The 13,851-nt window shown below is 49.4% G+C and overlaps 1 protein-coding gene across 3 annotated transcripts in view; it reads left to right on the top strand.

The window, feature by feature from the left end:
• The window catches only part of PLXNA4 (plexin A4), a 596,073-nt gene that overhangs the window by 50,399 nt on the left and 531,823 nt on the right, over nt 1-13,851 (top strand). The gene's annotated exons all lie outside the window — the stretch shown is intronic.

The raw sequence follows: 13,851 nt of genomic DNA, 5'->3' as shown, positions 1-13,851 counted from the left end.
GCTGGGGAAGGGTCTGTTCCAGGCCTCTCTCCTAGGCCTGGGTTCTGGTTCTGGGAGGTTCTGGTAGCCTCAGACGTTCCTCAGCTTGCAGATGATTGTCTTCTTCCCGTGTCTCTCTGCATCTGTCCTCTCCTGCATGTCTCTGTCTCTTCACAAGGCATTCATCTTTATGATTGCACCAGTCACTGGGTTTAGGGCCCACCCTCCTCCTGCATGACCTCTCCTTAACTAGTGACACCTGCAGCCACCCTGCTTCCAGATAAGGCCATGTTCTGAGGGGCTAGAGGCAAAGGCTTCTACCTGTGGGTTTCGGGGGGCACAGTTCAATCCACAGCAACCCCATGAACTTCTTTTAGCCTCTGCTAATGTTCGTGAGGAAGCCGCTTTCAGGGAGTGATAAACACTGGGTCATTTTAACACTCAGAAGAGTGATAAACACCTAGTTTGACTTGTTCTTACCCCTCTCCCCTCACATGCACGTGTGTGTGCGCGCGCACACACACACACACACACACACACGCACACACACACACACACACACACCCCTGGGTGCTCTTAAAGAAGCTTTAGCACCGCACAGCCGTTGGGATAGCAGGAAGCTGTTCTGGGAAGCGTGTGGGAGCCCAGAGCTGGACACGGAGGGGTTAAACGTGGAGGCTGGAAACTCCTGTCAAAGGCCAGCATTCATTCACAGCCAAGGCCTTAGGGAGAGCGGAGACAAGGACATCTGCCCTGTTTACCCCTGCCCTGGCTTGTTGTGCGGCTGTGTCCTTTGTGAGAAGGAATCTGATCACCCCAAAGAACGAGCACGCCCCACAGGGCACAGGGCACTGGAAACTGGGCGCCCCTGCCGGGCAGACAGCCCCACCTACCCGCAGTCTGGCTGGAATGAGTGAGCAGTGACACCCAAGCTGTCTAGGCTTCAAGATAAATCTGTCCCTGCCCTTTCTTGTGTCTGAGGCCGAGCGGACATAGCCTTTTTCGGGGAATCTGTCTAGAGCTGCTCTTCAGAGCTGCGAGCTTGGAGCTGGGCTTGGCCCACTTCAAGGAGCAAAGGTGCCATCTGAAGCTCGGCGAGTGCTCGTGCCTCCTGAGAATGTGGGTGAGACGTGGCCGGGAAGCGCCGAGATCTAAGAAACGCACTTGGTGATTCATGCTCTTCCTCAGCCGCAAGACTCTGTCTGCCCAGAGGAAGTGGTAGATCCCTTGGTTTGCCCTCTTCAACTCTCTCATTTCCATTTTCCTCCTATTCATAACTCTGCTACGGAACAGCCTCCAGGCCTGAGACCAACACCTTCTGCAAAGGGGGTCAGGACCCCTGAAGTCTTTGCTCTTATTTTTTAGGGGAGACCTGCCCCCTCAGGTAGGGATATGAGCTAAGTTGGAGCCAATCATGAACCCAGGGCCAGTTAACCAGCGTTCCCCAAAGCCTTTGACTAAAGCTGCCATTTTTCCCTGTCACAGCCAAGGTGACCGTCAGTGAGCCGTCTACACTCGCTGAGCTCTTTATCTTGTAGAGAGACTGATGACACTGGTTGGTGTACACTCTCGCCCAGCCCCCCTCATGGCTGGAGGGCAGGGAGCCATGGACGGGAACCAATGTAAAGTGCTCGTGGGGGCATCGGACACGGAGTCTCCAGAGTTATCTTGATTGCCCAGTCACAGGCGTTAGAGCAGGAAGGAGTGTCCACTGACGGCGCACCTGCTCGGTGCTCTGGCTGCATCAGACGTCGTCACAGGCATAGACTCATTTATTCATCGCAGTCGTCCTGTGGAGCCGATCTGATCACCATCATTTTTACAGAGGAGGTTAAACAAGGCACAGAATCTCTCGGGGGAGCCTTAAAATGGTCACTGACTGCTCAAGGTGGGTGTTAAGTTTTTTTAAAAAACCAAAACGCTGGTACTTCCCTGGTGGTCCAGTGGTTAAGAATCCGCCTGCCAATGCAGGGGACATGGGTTCGATTCCTGGTCTGGGAAGATCCCACATGCCATGGAACAGCTAAGCCCATGTGCGGCAACTACTGAGCCTGCGCTCTAGAGCCCTTGAGCCACAACTACTGAGCCTGTGAGCCACAACTACTGAGCCCGCGTGCCACAACTACTGAAGCCTGCATGCCTAGTGCCCGTGCTCCGCAACAAGAGAAGCCACCGCATTGAGAAGCCTGCGCACCGCAACAAAGAGTAGCCCCAACTCGCCACAACTAGAGAAAGCCTGCATGCAACAATGAAGACCCAAAGCAGCCAAACATAAATAAATAAATAATTTATTTAGAAAAAGCAAACAAACAAACAAAAAACACAACACTATTCTGGGAATCACCCTGACAGAGTTTCTCCCTGGACAAGCTCTAATCAGGCTCCTCTGAACTCTCTTCTCAACTAGGCCCTGACTTTTGAGCTTTTGTGTCTGTCTCTGCATTGTTCAATTTTAGGAAGAATCCTGATAAGTCCATTTAGCCAGAACCCACCCCTCCCTTGATATCTGATCACCCCAAAAATCTCATCAGGTTCCTCATCCTCTACCATCCCCCAAGGGATGTCAGATCACCCGGCCTGCCCTCAGCAAGAATCCTGTTAGGTCAGTCTAGTCAGAATTTCCCCCTTACCCCGATGTTTCCTCTTAGTAATTGTCCGTTCACTGACCCCCTCTGCTTCTTGGCTATACATTCCCACTTTTCCTTGTTGATTGGGAATTGAGCCCAATCTCTCCCCATACTGCAAAACCCCATTGCCGTGGACCCTACACATATCGTATCTTGATAGTTGGCCTTAACTTCTTTAACAAGTGTCTTGGATAATTCCTTCTTTAACAATGCCAAGGGAATTACCAATGCTTTTAGCGGTAGGAGAGGAGGAGGCACCTACATCCAGGGAAACTGTTCCCAGCATTTACGATCTTCTTGGCCGTTGGAACCTTATGGAAGTCTTCAATGAGCAGGCCCATCGCTGCCATTGGCAGAGGACCCAGAGAGAAGGGAAGCATCTGCTGCGCAGTTCAAAGCAGCAGCAGCTTTTGTGGACAAATGCACTGTCTTTGGACGTGTAACTATAAAACCCAGAGGAAATTCCCGGGTGCTTCTGCGAGGTGGTATAGGCAGGCCGTGTGCGCAGGGCGTCGGTACCTGAGAGGCAGGAGGAACCAGAGCGATTAGATGCCACACTGTTCTCCTCTCTCCCTCTACACGTCCTTAAGTATCCAGTTAAAAAAAGACATCTAATATTACTTAGACAATCAAAGAAAAGCAATCTGGGCTTTTATTCCTGTTTTTTCTCTTTCCTGAGAGCTTGTGAAGTACCTGCTGTTAGGGGGAGAAAAATATCACCCAAAGCTCTCAAAAAAGACAAAACCAACCACCCCATCATTGCTCTGGGTCTTGCTCTAAGTCTGGCAAGACAGGTTTCTGGCAGTGCCAATGCTCTCTTGTGATAAAAGTCACCACCGTGTCAACACCAACAGCCAAGGGCATATACTGAGGCTCTGGTGAAATGTGGTGGAGGGACGACCCCTGTTTTGTTGCCCTCATAGATCCAGACACAAGGGTGCAGGGGAAGAAGACAGTAGAATGTCAAGTTCTAAGCCAAAGCAGGAGCATGTGGTAAGCAGAGGGCAGGGTCGAGCACGCGCATTGAAACGTCCATACACTTAGAATCCAAAATGTTTGCAGCACTGGCTAACAGCAGGAATTCGCAGGCTTACGGGCCCACGGGCTAAATCTGACTTGAGGCCTGTTGTTGCACGGCTCCTGACTCTTCCTTAAAGAGTCAGGAAAAAAGTCAAAAGATTAATATTTTGTGATAGGTGAAAATGATATGAAAGTCAAATTTTAGTGTCCATAAATAAAGTTTAATTGGAACACAGCGGGTTTATCTACATACTGGCTGCAGCTGTTTTTGCCCTATAATAGAGTTAAGTAGTAGCCACAGAGACTATATGACCCACAAACCCTAAAATATTTATTATCTGGCCCTTTTGCAGGAGGAGTTTGTTGACCCCTGGCTAAGCGGGATTTAAATCCTGGCTCTAACACTTACAGACTGGGTGACCTTGGGCCAGTTCCCCAGCTTTCGTAAACCATAGGTTTCTCATCTATAAAATGGAGATACGAGTAACACTTGCATCACGGAGCTGTTAGGAGGATTTCTCGAGACAGCAGATGTAAAGGAAGTACTTAGCAGAGGGCTTGGGGCAGGATAAGTGCTCAGTAAAAGTTTGCAATTGTTATTCTGTTTGCTAAGCTTCTCAAGGAAAGGGGTTTGGCCTCTGTGACAGAGATTGCTAATTTACTAACCCTATGCATCTTCCCAGTATGCTACTTTGAGACTGGAAAAGCAAAATATTTGCTTTCCCAATCACCCTTGCATCCAGGAATGGCCATATGATACAATGTGGCCTATAAGACATAAATGGAAGTTTACTTTTGAGTGTTCTTGGAAGGCTTCTGCTTTCCTAATAAAAGCAATGGCATGGTTGAGCGCCCCAGTTCCCCATCTTCCTGCCTCAACTTACAGATGTGAAGTCTGGAGCTGGGGCAGCCATTTTGCGCCCATGAAAGCAACAGTCAATAGAATTACAGAGACCACTTGCTCTGACATCCTTAAGCTGCTAAGTCAATGTCATCAGCTACCTACCTTCAGACTTTTTGTTGTTGGGGAAAAATAAAACCCTATTTGTTTAAACCATTCTAGGTCAAGTTTGCCCTTACTTTTACCTGAAGATATCTCTGATTGTTACCTCCTTTTGGAAGTTGAGTGGAAGGCAGAGGAAACATGTGCCAGAATGGAGGGCTTTTGAGTGAGGAAATCTGAAGTGACCAACAGGTACAGAGATATAAGTATGTACCTTTTGAGGAGTCCGGTTCAGAGACACAGACCCCAGAGAAGAGAGACAAGAGCTCGAGCTCTGGTGAGGGTCAGCTTTGGTGAAGAGAAACGTCATTGTTAGGGCATAGCAGGGACAGGTGAAGAAGATTATTGCCTTTCTTCTGTAGAGCTGATAGGGAAGAACAGGGCCTATGAGCATTCGTGAGGCTGCTAAGAGGGAGGGGAATTAAAATATATGCTAGTAGCTTAATTAAAATTGACAAACTTCTAGAAAACACATCTATGTTATTTTCCTCCTTTGAGTCAGTTAGCAGCCTGACGAAAGTCTGCACATCAGATTCAAGCAACTCTAAATAAGGCCAGCCCCAGGGAGCCCCTGGAGAAGCAGTGCAGGCTGGTCCAGGGAGAGGCAATTCTCCTCCCAGCTGGCCTTGACCCACTTAGATTTACAAGAGTGAAAAATGGTGTGTGGGAGGGGAGTGTAAGAGAAACAGCCTCCGTGGGATGGGAAATACTTGTTTCCCGGCGATCTTTGCAAGTTGTTGGTCCTCCCTGGGCCAGTCTGGGAAGGCTGTGTCAAGGAGGGGAGGTTTTAGTTTAAACGTATGGCTTCTTATATGTTTTCTGTTTAGAGAAGTAATACATGTTCATTATAGAAATTCAAATGATGCAGAGAAGTATAAAAAGAAAGAGAAATCACTCTGAAATCCCTACGCCCCCTCCCCAGGCAACCACAGTTCCAGACCTCCTTCTGGGCATATATTCACGTCTAATTAGAAGTTTTACACAAATGGGATACCATTATGCTGAACATGCTTTCTTTTCATTTTCTCTCTTCTCTCTCTTTTGCATCCTGTTTTTCGTTTGTAGAACTACTTCTTGTTGGTAACTGTAGACGTGCATCGTCCTTCATGTTGCCCACATCACATTCCTTTGCACGGCTCCCTTGGGGTCGGAATTGGGGGACTGTTTGTATGGTGGGAAGGGGTGACCTGGCAGTTTTCTGGCTGGAGGTGGAACATGGGGATGATGTAGAATAAGTTCTTGATGGAGTTTCGAGTGAAGATGTAGGTTAAGTTGGAGACAAGGAGGCAGATAGAAAAAGGCAAAGGTGGAGACCCTGTGAAGAGGGGAGCAGCCTCCCGTCCTCCCGAGCCTCCACCCCGAGCACAACGCTATAGCTCATCCCATCTCTGCCCCCTGTGAGCTGGCTGCATGCCCACCTGCCCCTTGGCGAGTCCTGGTGCCTGTTTCTCTGCCCCCTGTGAGCTGGCTGCATGCCCACCTGCACCTTGGCGAGTCCTGGTGCCTGTTTCTCTGCCCCCTGTGAGCTGGCTGCATGCCCACCTGCACCTTGGTGAGTCCTGGTGCCTGTTCTGTTGGGCAGATGCCCTGTTGGTTACCTGGTTCCGCCTGAGCCCCAGGAGGCTGCATTGCCAGCCAGGAAATGAAGTGGATAAACGATCCTGACCTGAGAACCTGCTGGGTGATTTTCTCTGGGCACATCTTCCCTAGTAAATAGGTCCTTTCCGAAAACCAAACGGTAACTCAGAAGCTTGTTTTATGGACACAGAAACAGAGCAAAAGATATTAGAAAATAATTTCCTAGATTCTCTGCTCAGGGGAGTTTTAATGTTTTGACGCTTCAGTATTCCCTGACTGGTCTTTGAATTTATTTAAATTGTTCCTTCTTACATGTCCTTCCTTCACCCTTTACTCCTTCCCATACGGTCATCAATATGGCAGAACGCGTCACTCTGTGAGAGCTCGGGGTCTGGAGTCCCCCTGGCTTCACATCCTGGCTTCATTACCTACCAGCTGTGTGACCTTGGAAAAGTTATTTGACTTCTCTGAGCACCTGTTTCTTCATCTGTAAGATGAGGATACGAATGTTCCCGTATCACACGGGTGCTGGGAGCACGCCTTTATTTTTCACAGCTTCAATTCATACTCAAAGGCAGTGTCCAGCGACCTGGTTTCCCACTGTCCTCTCCTGTCAGCGTCACTGTTCAGACCCAGGCAGTGTGAGATCGTGACGGGCCTTCCTCTGTGTAACTGGGCTTATGGGTACGCCCAGTTGAAGGAGCTCATCACAGCGCTTTGGTTTAAAATGCTTCCTGCAGGCACCATAAGGGACAGAAGTGAACACAACGCAGTGATTCAGGTCACTTCAGGACTCCATCCCCAACTCTGCTTAAATATGTTAATGAGAACCAGAAATAAAATTTCAAAGCTAGAAGTAGGAGGTGGCAAGCAGTGCCTAGGGCCAGTGAAATAATGGACTGCAAGCAGATGTGAGTGGGAGACGAGACTCAGACCTCTCCCGAGCGCCAGGGGTGGTGGGAGGGAGAAGGTGCCGTTCTCCACCTCTCCATCTGCCCTGCATGTGGCACGTGTGCCGGCGACGTGCCAAGCATCAGTCCAGGCCTTGCTGGGCCGGTGGTTGAGCTTCCTTCCTCCTTTCACAATTAGATGCTGCAGGAAGAGGGGACCAGAGCACCACAGCTTGGGGACCGGGACACCTGGGTTGGGTTCTGTCTCTCTTTCTTTTCCCCTCGTGCGTTTCGGTGGCCTGACCCAGATATCCAAAGAGGCGGTGCATGGATGTGGAGAAAGAACGAGCTGAGAGGCAAAGCTGGCCGACTAGCTGATCCTCTGCCACCCAGCGCCCAGATTTTAACCAAAGTGTGACTTCCTGCCACCCCAGGATAGTGGGGGGAAAAAAAACCCAAGTCCCAGTGAATGGTACTTTTAAAGGACAGACTTGGTTCCTGTAAACTTTGGGAAGGAAGGACTCCACCAGATTCAGAGGCTGAGCAAGGACTCCCCTGTCCTCCAACCCACGGCAGCTCATGCTTTGCTAGGTGTTTTGGGGGGGCGAGCACCGGGTGCCCCTCTTTTCCCCCCTTACTCCCCACTTCTCCGTGCCACTTGGAGCTAGACCTCAGGCTGAGGCCTCTGCTGGGCTTCAGAGCTGGGCATTTTGAACCCACAGCTGAGCTCCTGAGAAGGGTTCTGGCAAAAGAGAGTATACTAGGTGTTACTGCTGAGAGCCTGGGTTCTTCTAGTCTGTGGCTTCATGAACAACGAGGCATGAAAAACACATTCAGCTGATTTCTACCCTGAGAATGCCAGTCAGACATCATGGATGCTGCAAAGGTCTGGCACGTTTCAGAGACGGGGGCCCGCATTGTGGGTGTGGGCGGGGATGATCAGGGCTGAGCCACTCTTTTCCCAGGTGACAGGAACCACAGCAGGACTGGCTAGAGTTGGAACAGTCCGGGCTAACTGCCACCAGCAGTGCTTTATTTGTTTTTAAAAAATGAACTTAATCCACTTCAGGATAGAAAACAAGCATTAAACACACGGCTTTATATCCCTCTCAGTTCTCGTCCATGATTTGTCGATAATTATATACCTTTTTATATAGTTGTAATCACTGTGTACAGAGTGTTTTATGTTGCTTTCCCACTTAACATGATTTAAAATGCATGTTTTCTGTGTATTGACATAGTTTCAGTCTTGGATGTTGGTAGCTGTATGACATCCCATTAAATTGATACCCTTTAATTTGTTTAGCCAAGCTATCCCCCTATCGCTGGACATTTGGGTGGTTCCCAGTTTTCTGCCATTTGAAACAGGGCTGGCAGCAACATGTTAAGATGGTACAATGATGATAAAGAGCTGAAATGTTGCTGGCTTTATTTTCACTGGCAACCAAATTTAGAAAGAGCCTCAACATTGCTCCTCCCAAAAGCGGGAGTAATTAAACAGCTGCCTTGAAGGATGGCTGGATGATTTATAGGCAGCAAGATGCGTGCAGTGGGTTTGTCAGTATCCTGCGGCATTAAGGATACGCTTGTTAATTATCTGTGGTTAATATGATAATTTAGGAAAAACAACTCCTATTAAGAGTTCTTCATTAGGCAAAAGGCTTCTCATTTTTGAACAAACAAAACCTCCAAAATTCATGATCTTCACCTCTGATCTGTCACTGGGCAGGGATGGCAAAGAGTTCCTTTTCTTTTGAACGTTTCCACAGTGCCCTGGGTAAAAAGGGGCTCCCTTTTGGAAACTCCTACTAGGCCTTGCCCCTGTCATTATGTTTGCCTCTTTTCAGAGCCACCAAATTAACCATTGTGGGACCAGTTAGTTTTTCCAGGTGTCTCAGGAAACTTTTGCTCTGTCAGCTGAATTGAGAAACTTTTACCTGTTAATTTCTGGGACTTCACTGAAACCAGTAGTCAGTGTTCTTATTTTGTAGATGAGAAAAACTGAGGTCTCAGGCTCAATGGCTTGCCTGGGGTCCCAGAGCGAGGCAGGGGATGGGCAGGGAGACCCAGATCTCCTGCCTCCCCACCTAAGCCCCGTTCCAGCCTCCACCCTTTCCCGGCAATATGTTCTCGCTCAGGAGAATCACTCTGACCAGGACCAAGAGCTATAAGGAGATTCTTATTCATCAGGAAGCTTCAAGCTCGTTCCAGTCCCGGAGAGGGAGAGAGTGGGCGGAGAAAAAGGGCAGCACATAATGTGACGCAAGAGACAGTATCTGGAAGACCTGAGGAGAAATAACCCGTCGGCACATAACCTCATCCTTCAACTTCAATAACTATTGAATGTAACTCATGGGCTGTATTCAATCACTGCTCCCCGGCGCCACCCAGTCACCCTCCAGCGCCCAGTCTTCATATTTCATTTTGGCCTGGACAGTGCAAACTCCATCCAAGCCATCAAGAATAATTTTTATATATGGGGCCTCTCCTGAGCCAGCACCTCGTGGCACAGAATCCCAATCATCCTGTTGGGTGCTGGGGGGAGGCAGGAGTCCGGGGTAGGTGGGGAGGAGGCTTTCCTGAGCTGGAGGCCCCTTTGGGAGTCAGCAGCGCCCAGCACAGCGGCTCCCTGGCTCTGTCCTGTAGGGCAACAGCAGTCCCTGCTTTAGGGAAACACCAAGACGTCCTCCATTGTGTCTTTTTGGAAGACTTAAGAGGAGGGAAGGGATGTAATGCTTACCACTGTGTGTAGGGTTTTCACTGTAACATTTACCCTTCGGAATAAACCTGAGAGGTCTGTGTTATAATCCGCATTGAGCTGATGGAGAAAGGGAGGCTGGAAGAGGTTAAATCCATGGTCAAGTTCACGCAGGGATTAAGTTGCAGCGAGATGTAGATGCTCCTTTCATATGTAACTCTTCCCTTCCCCCCACACCCCTTGGTGACTCTGACACTAACTTGGGTCCTCTAGAGGGGAGCGGGCAGGGTGGCATGGTGTCAAGGCAGCAGCTACAGGGCAGGGGCAACTTAGCGTGCCTGGAGGGACAGCACCTCATGCCCAAGGGGTGTCAGGGATGATGCTGGTTGTGGCCTCTGAGAACAAACGGGATACTGTCTTTCATAACTTTGCCTCCATCTGTGTCTGAGTGCCCACTTGGCCATCATGGGGGGCCCTAGTGAAGTCAGAAGAGAGATGGGTTGGTCTTGGTTTCGAATCCCGCTGCCATTTAGCTAAATATGTGGCCCCAGGCAACCACTTAACTTCTTTCAGAGCCTCAGTTTCCTCTTTGAAGGACCGAGATGATTAGCATCCACTTGGGCGAAATCCCTGGGAAGATCAAGTCAGATCAGTTGCAAAGTAGCTTGGAAACGGAAGCATCATTATTATTAAAATGAAATAATGCAGGCGCTGAGAGAAATGATTACATTTTATCTCACAGCTTCCTCTTTCTTTCCAACAAGTTTGCCTTCGAGATTCCCTTAAATAATACTTTTGCCAGGGTTCTTCAAAGTGAGGGACCAGCCTCATCAGAGATGATGGGGCGGGGGTTTGCTGGACCTAGACCTCCCCATCCGGAATTGGCTGGGGGCAGGGGTGAGCCCAGGCATCTGCCTCGTTAGCTTGCTCCTGGGGATTCTCATACTTGTGCATTTGCTGTTATCTCCACTCACTCACAGAGCCCCGCTTCTCTTCTCTGGGACTCGGGGAAGAAGGGCTGAAGGGAGCGCGTGGGTGTTTGTGTTCCTTTGTCTGCTTTCTGCGGGAGGCCAGGCCTGGCTCCCCATCCGCGGAGGTAATGATCCCCTGACCTCCTCCTTCTCCTTCAGTTTGGCAAATCAGAAGCCTGTCAGCCCCCCGGCTCTCCCCTTTTAGAGGTTTGCTAAGCCTCTTGCTGGGGGCTGGCGTGCTGACTTGGAGAGCACTGACAGGGCCCAGTGCATCCTCAGGCTTGCTGTGTGCTGTCGCCGCGTCCCCGGAGCTCTCTGTGTCTCTGAGCCCCAGCCCCGCAGTCAGAAGAGGGACGTGATCCATCGAGCGAGGCCCAGCTGGTTTTGTCTGTCAGGCTTCCTGGGCTGTAATGCTAGTTTCATCAAGTCTGTACCTTTCTTCTAACGGCGAAGCTGTGTGTGGCTGTGTGGCTTGAGGGGGCCCTTCATGGGTCAGAAGTCCCCCGTCCGGGATGCAGGGCTGAGTGAGATTTTCACTTTCTGAAAAGTGTCTGCCCCAAAGTAGACACCTCGACTCCCAGTGCGGTGTATCCTGCTTCCTCGGAGTAAAATTCAGCATAAAGGAGGGTCTGTTCTCAGGCCCAGGGAGTGCAGGGACGGGGAGGGGTGAGGAGGGAGGTTTGCATTACTGAAGAATCACCAGGACCTCACTCCAAGGCATTGGATCCTCAGGCCAGGGTGATGTGTCCACACCTCTGTGTGGGATCAGTACACAGTTGGGGGGACTTCCCCAGTGGTCCAGTGGTAAAGAATCTGCCTTCCAATGCAGGGGACGCGGGTTTGATCCCTGGTCAGGGAACTAAGATCCCGCATGCCGCAGGGCAACTAAGCCTGAGAGCCACAACTACTGAGCCCGGGCAGCTCAACTAGAGAGCCTGAGTGCCACAAACTACAAAGCCCACGTACTCTGGAGCCCGCACGCCACAACTAGAAAGAGAAAACCTGCACACCACAACTAGAGAGAGGCCCACACGCCACAGTGAAGATCCCGCGTGCTGCAACTAAGACCCAACGCAGCCAAAAATAATAAATAAATAAATAAAATTTTAAAAATGGTTAAAAATGTGACTTAAAAAAAAAAAAACACAGTTGGGGAGGAGGTGGCTTTTCCCCTTGTTTCTTGATCTGGCATCAAACCCAGGACTCAGGGAGGCAAGAACTATGTCAGAGGGAGGAAACAGGGTGTGGCTGAAAGAGGCTCAGCAGAGAATGAAGAAGGGCAGACACTGTCCCATCCTGGCTGGTGGAGAAGAGACTCTGGCTCGTGCACTTAGCTGAGTTTCACCCCTTAGTCCCCAGGAGCCCCACTCCTTCCAGAAAGCCCTCATCCCCTGCAGACCCTCTGCCGGGTGCTGGCCACACACAGGACACCATCCCCATGCCACCCAACTCACCGCCAACCTTACCTCCCCTCCACCTGCAAGTGACAGGCATGTTTCAAGGCTGCCCGGCAGTGTACAGCCCAAGGAGGGTTGATTTCATACTTCACTTATTTCATCTTCCTCCGTGGTTCTGTGCCCCATTCGTCTTTCATTCAGAATTCTCTCTTCACCCTTGACTGATCTGGCCCTCTCCTAATTCTAAAATCTGTTTTTTCCTCTCCCCACCTGCAACCTGCCACTGAATTGCATCCACATCACTGTCTGTTTCTGTATTTCTTTTGTAATTCAGCCTTTTCTTCCCGTTGTATCCTTTCAGGCACCGCGCTGGGCCTGTGAATGGGAGTGACTGCCCATGCCAGGCCCTCTCCCTCAGACACACCAGGACTAAGGTCCATCTCTGAAAGAAGTGTGACCCACCCAGCCACTTTACTTCAGAGGTCCTGGTCTCATCGTCTGTAAAATCAGATAATCTGATCATGTCTAAGCCCCCCCGTAGCTTTAATAGTAGTCAATTCTATGGTTTGGGGGACTGGGCTGATGTCACATGTTCACTCTATTTTTTTTTTCTGTTTACATATTTATATTTAGACACAGCTTCCAAAAAATTTGTAAGATACTGAGCAGCTAGAACATGAAGACACACTAGATGCTCAATACATATCATTTAAGTAAATTGTAAAATTTTTAGAGGAAAAATTACATTGGTTTTATTTTATTGTAACTTGTTTCCAGAGCCGGCAGAATTTCTTTAAAATGACTCTATTATAAGTCACAAGATTAGCGAACATTTTATAGCTTGCTTTCAAAATCTTTGGGGGCTTCCACTTCTGGGAAGATGGATGTTCACTCTATTTTAATTCATGGGAAAATAATCAACTCAGAACCATGTACCTAGAAAGTCTTCGTATCTAATTTCATACCTCACAGTGACTCCCCCAGGTATCTAACCACCACCAGGTCAATGTGGGCTTCGAGGATGTAAATTATTGGCCTGAAAACCTAAGAGAAGTCCAAGACAGCAATGACCAAAGACCCAGATGCTAAGTGTTTATTGATTCTTTTGTTTATGACCCAAGTGTGTGCTCCTTGCTCCCTTTAGGGCTCCCTTGAATCTTAGAAGTAGAGCAGCATGTCCAGGCTCACTCAGCTTGTTCATTAGAGCAGGGGCTGGAACTCAGGCCTCAGGCAGGTCAGATTGAATGCTGGTGAGGCAAAGCTTGGCCCTGTGGTGCTGGCAGAATGGACCCATTCTGGGGCTCTTGCTGGCCAATTGGATGTTTTTGAGCAAATTAGAAAAGGCGTCCCCTCTGAATGGATACAGCCCCTTCCATTGTTCATGACAAATCTACATGATGGCCCTCCCCAGGAGGTCTGCCCAAACCAAGGGCCATCGCCATTTTGTCACTGCTGAGACAGCTGAGTCTTCTTACTTCCCAGAGGTCCAGTAGACCTGGGCTTGCCCTTACCCAGGGGACCGCCAGATGGCTTTATGTATCATGTCCAGCCTCCCTGCCATGAGGACTTGCAGTTTATGCCTGCCTTGGCCTTTGCCCTTTTCCGGATCACAGGCTTTTATATCCCTTTTTGGAAATTGGTGGGCTATTGAAAAAAATACTCTTACAAAACATACTCTTAACTGTACA

The sequence above is a fragment of the Balaenoptera physalus genome (assembly GCF_965194825.1).
Source record: "Balaenoptera physalus genome assembly, chromosome: 8".
Classification (NCBI taxonomy): domain Eukaryota; kingdom Metazoa; phylum Chordata; class Mammalia; order Artiodactyla; family Balaenopteridae; genus Balaenoptera; species Balaenoptera physalus.
Note: the sequence above shows the minus strand (reverse complement) of the source record. Positions and strands in the feature narration are given on the sequence as shown.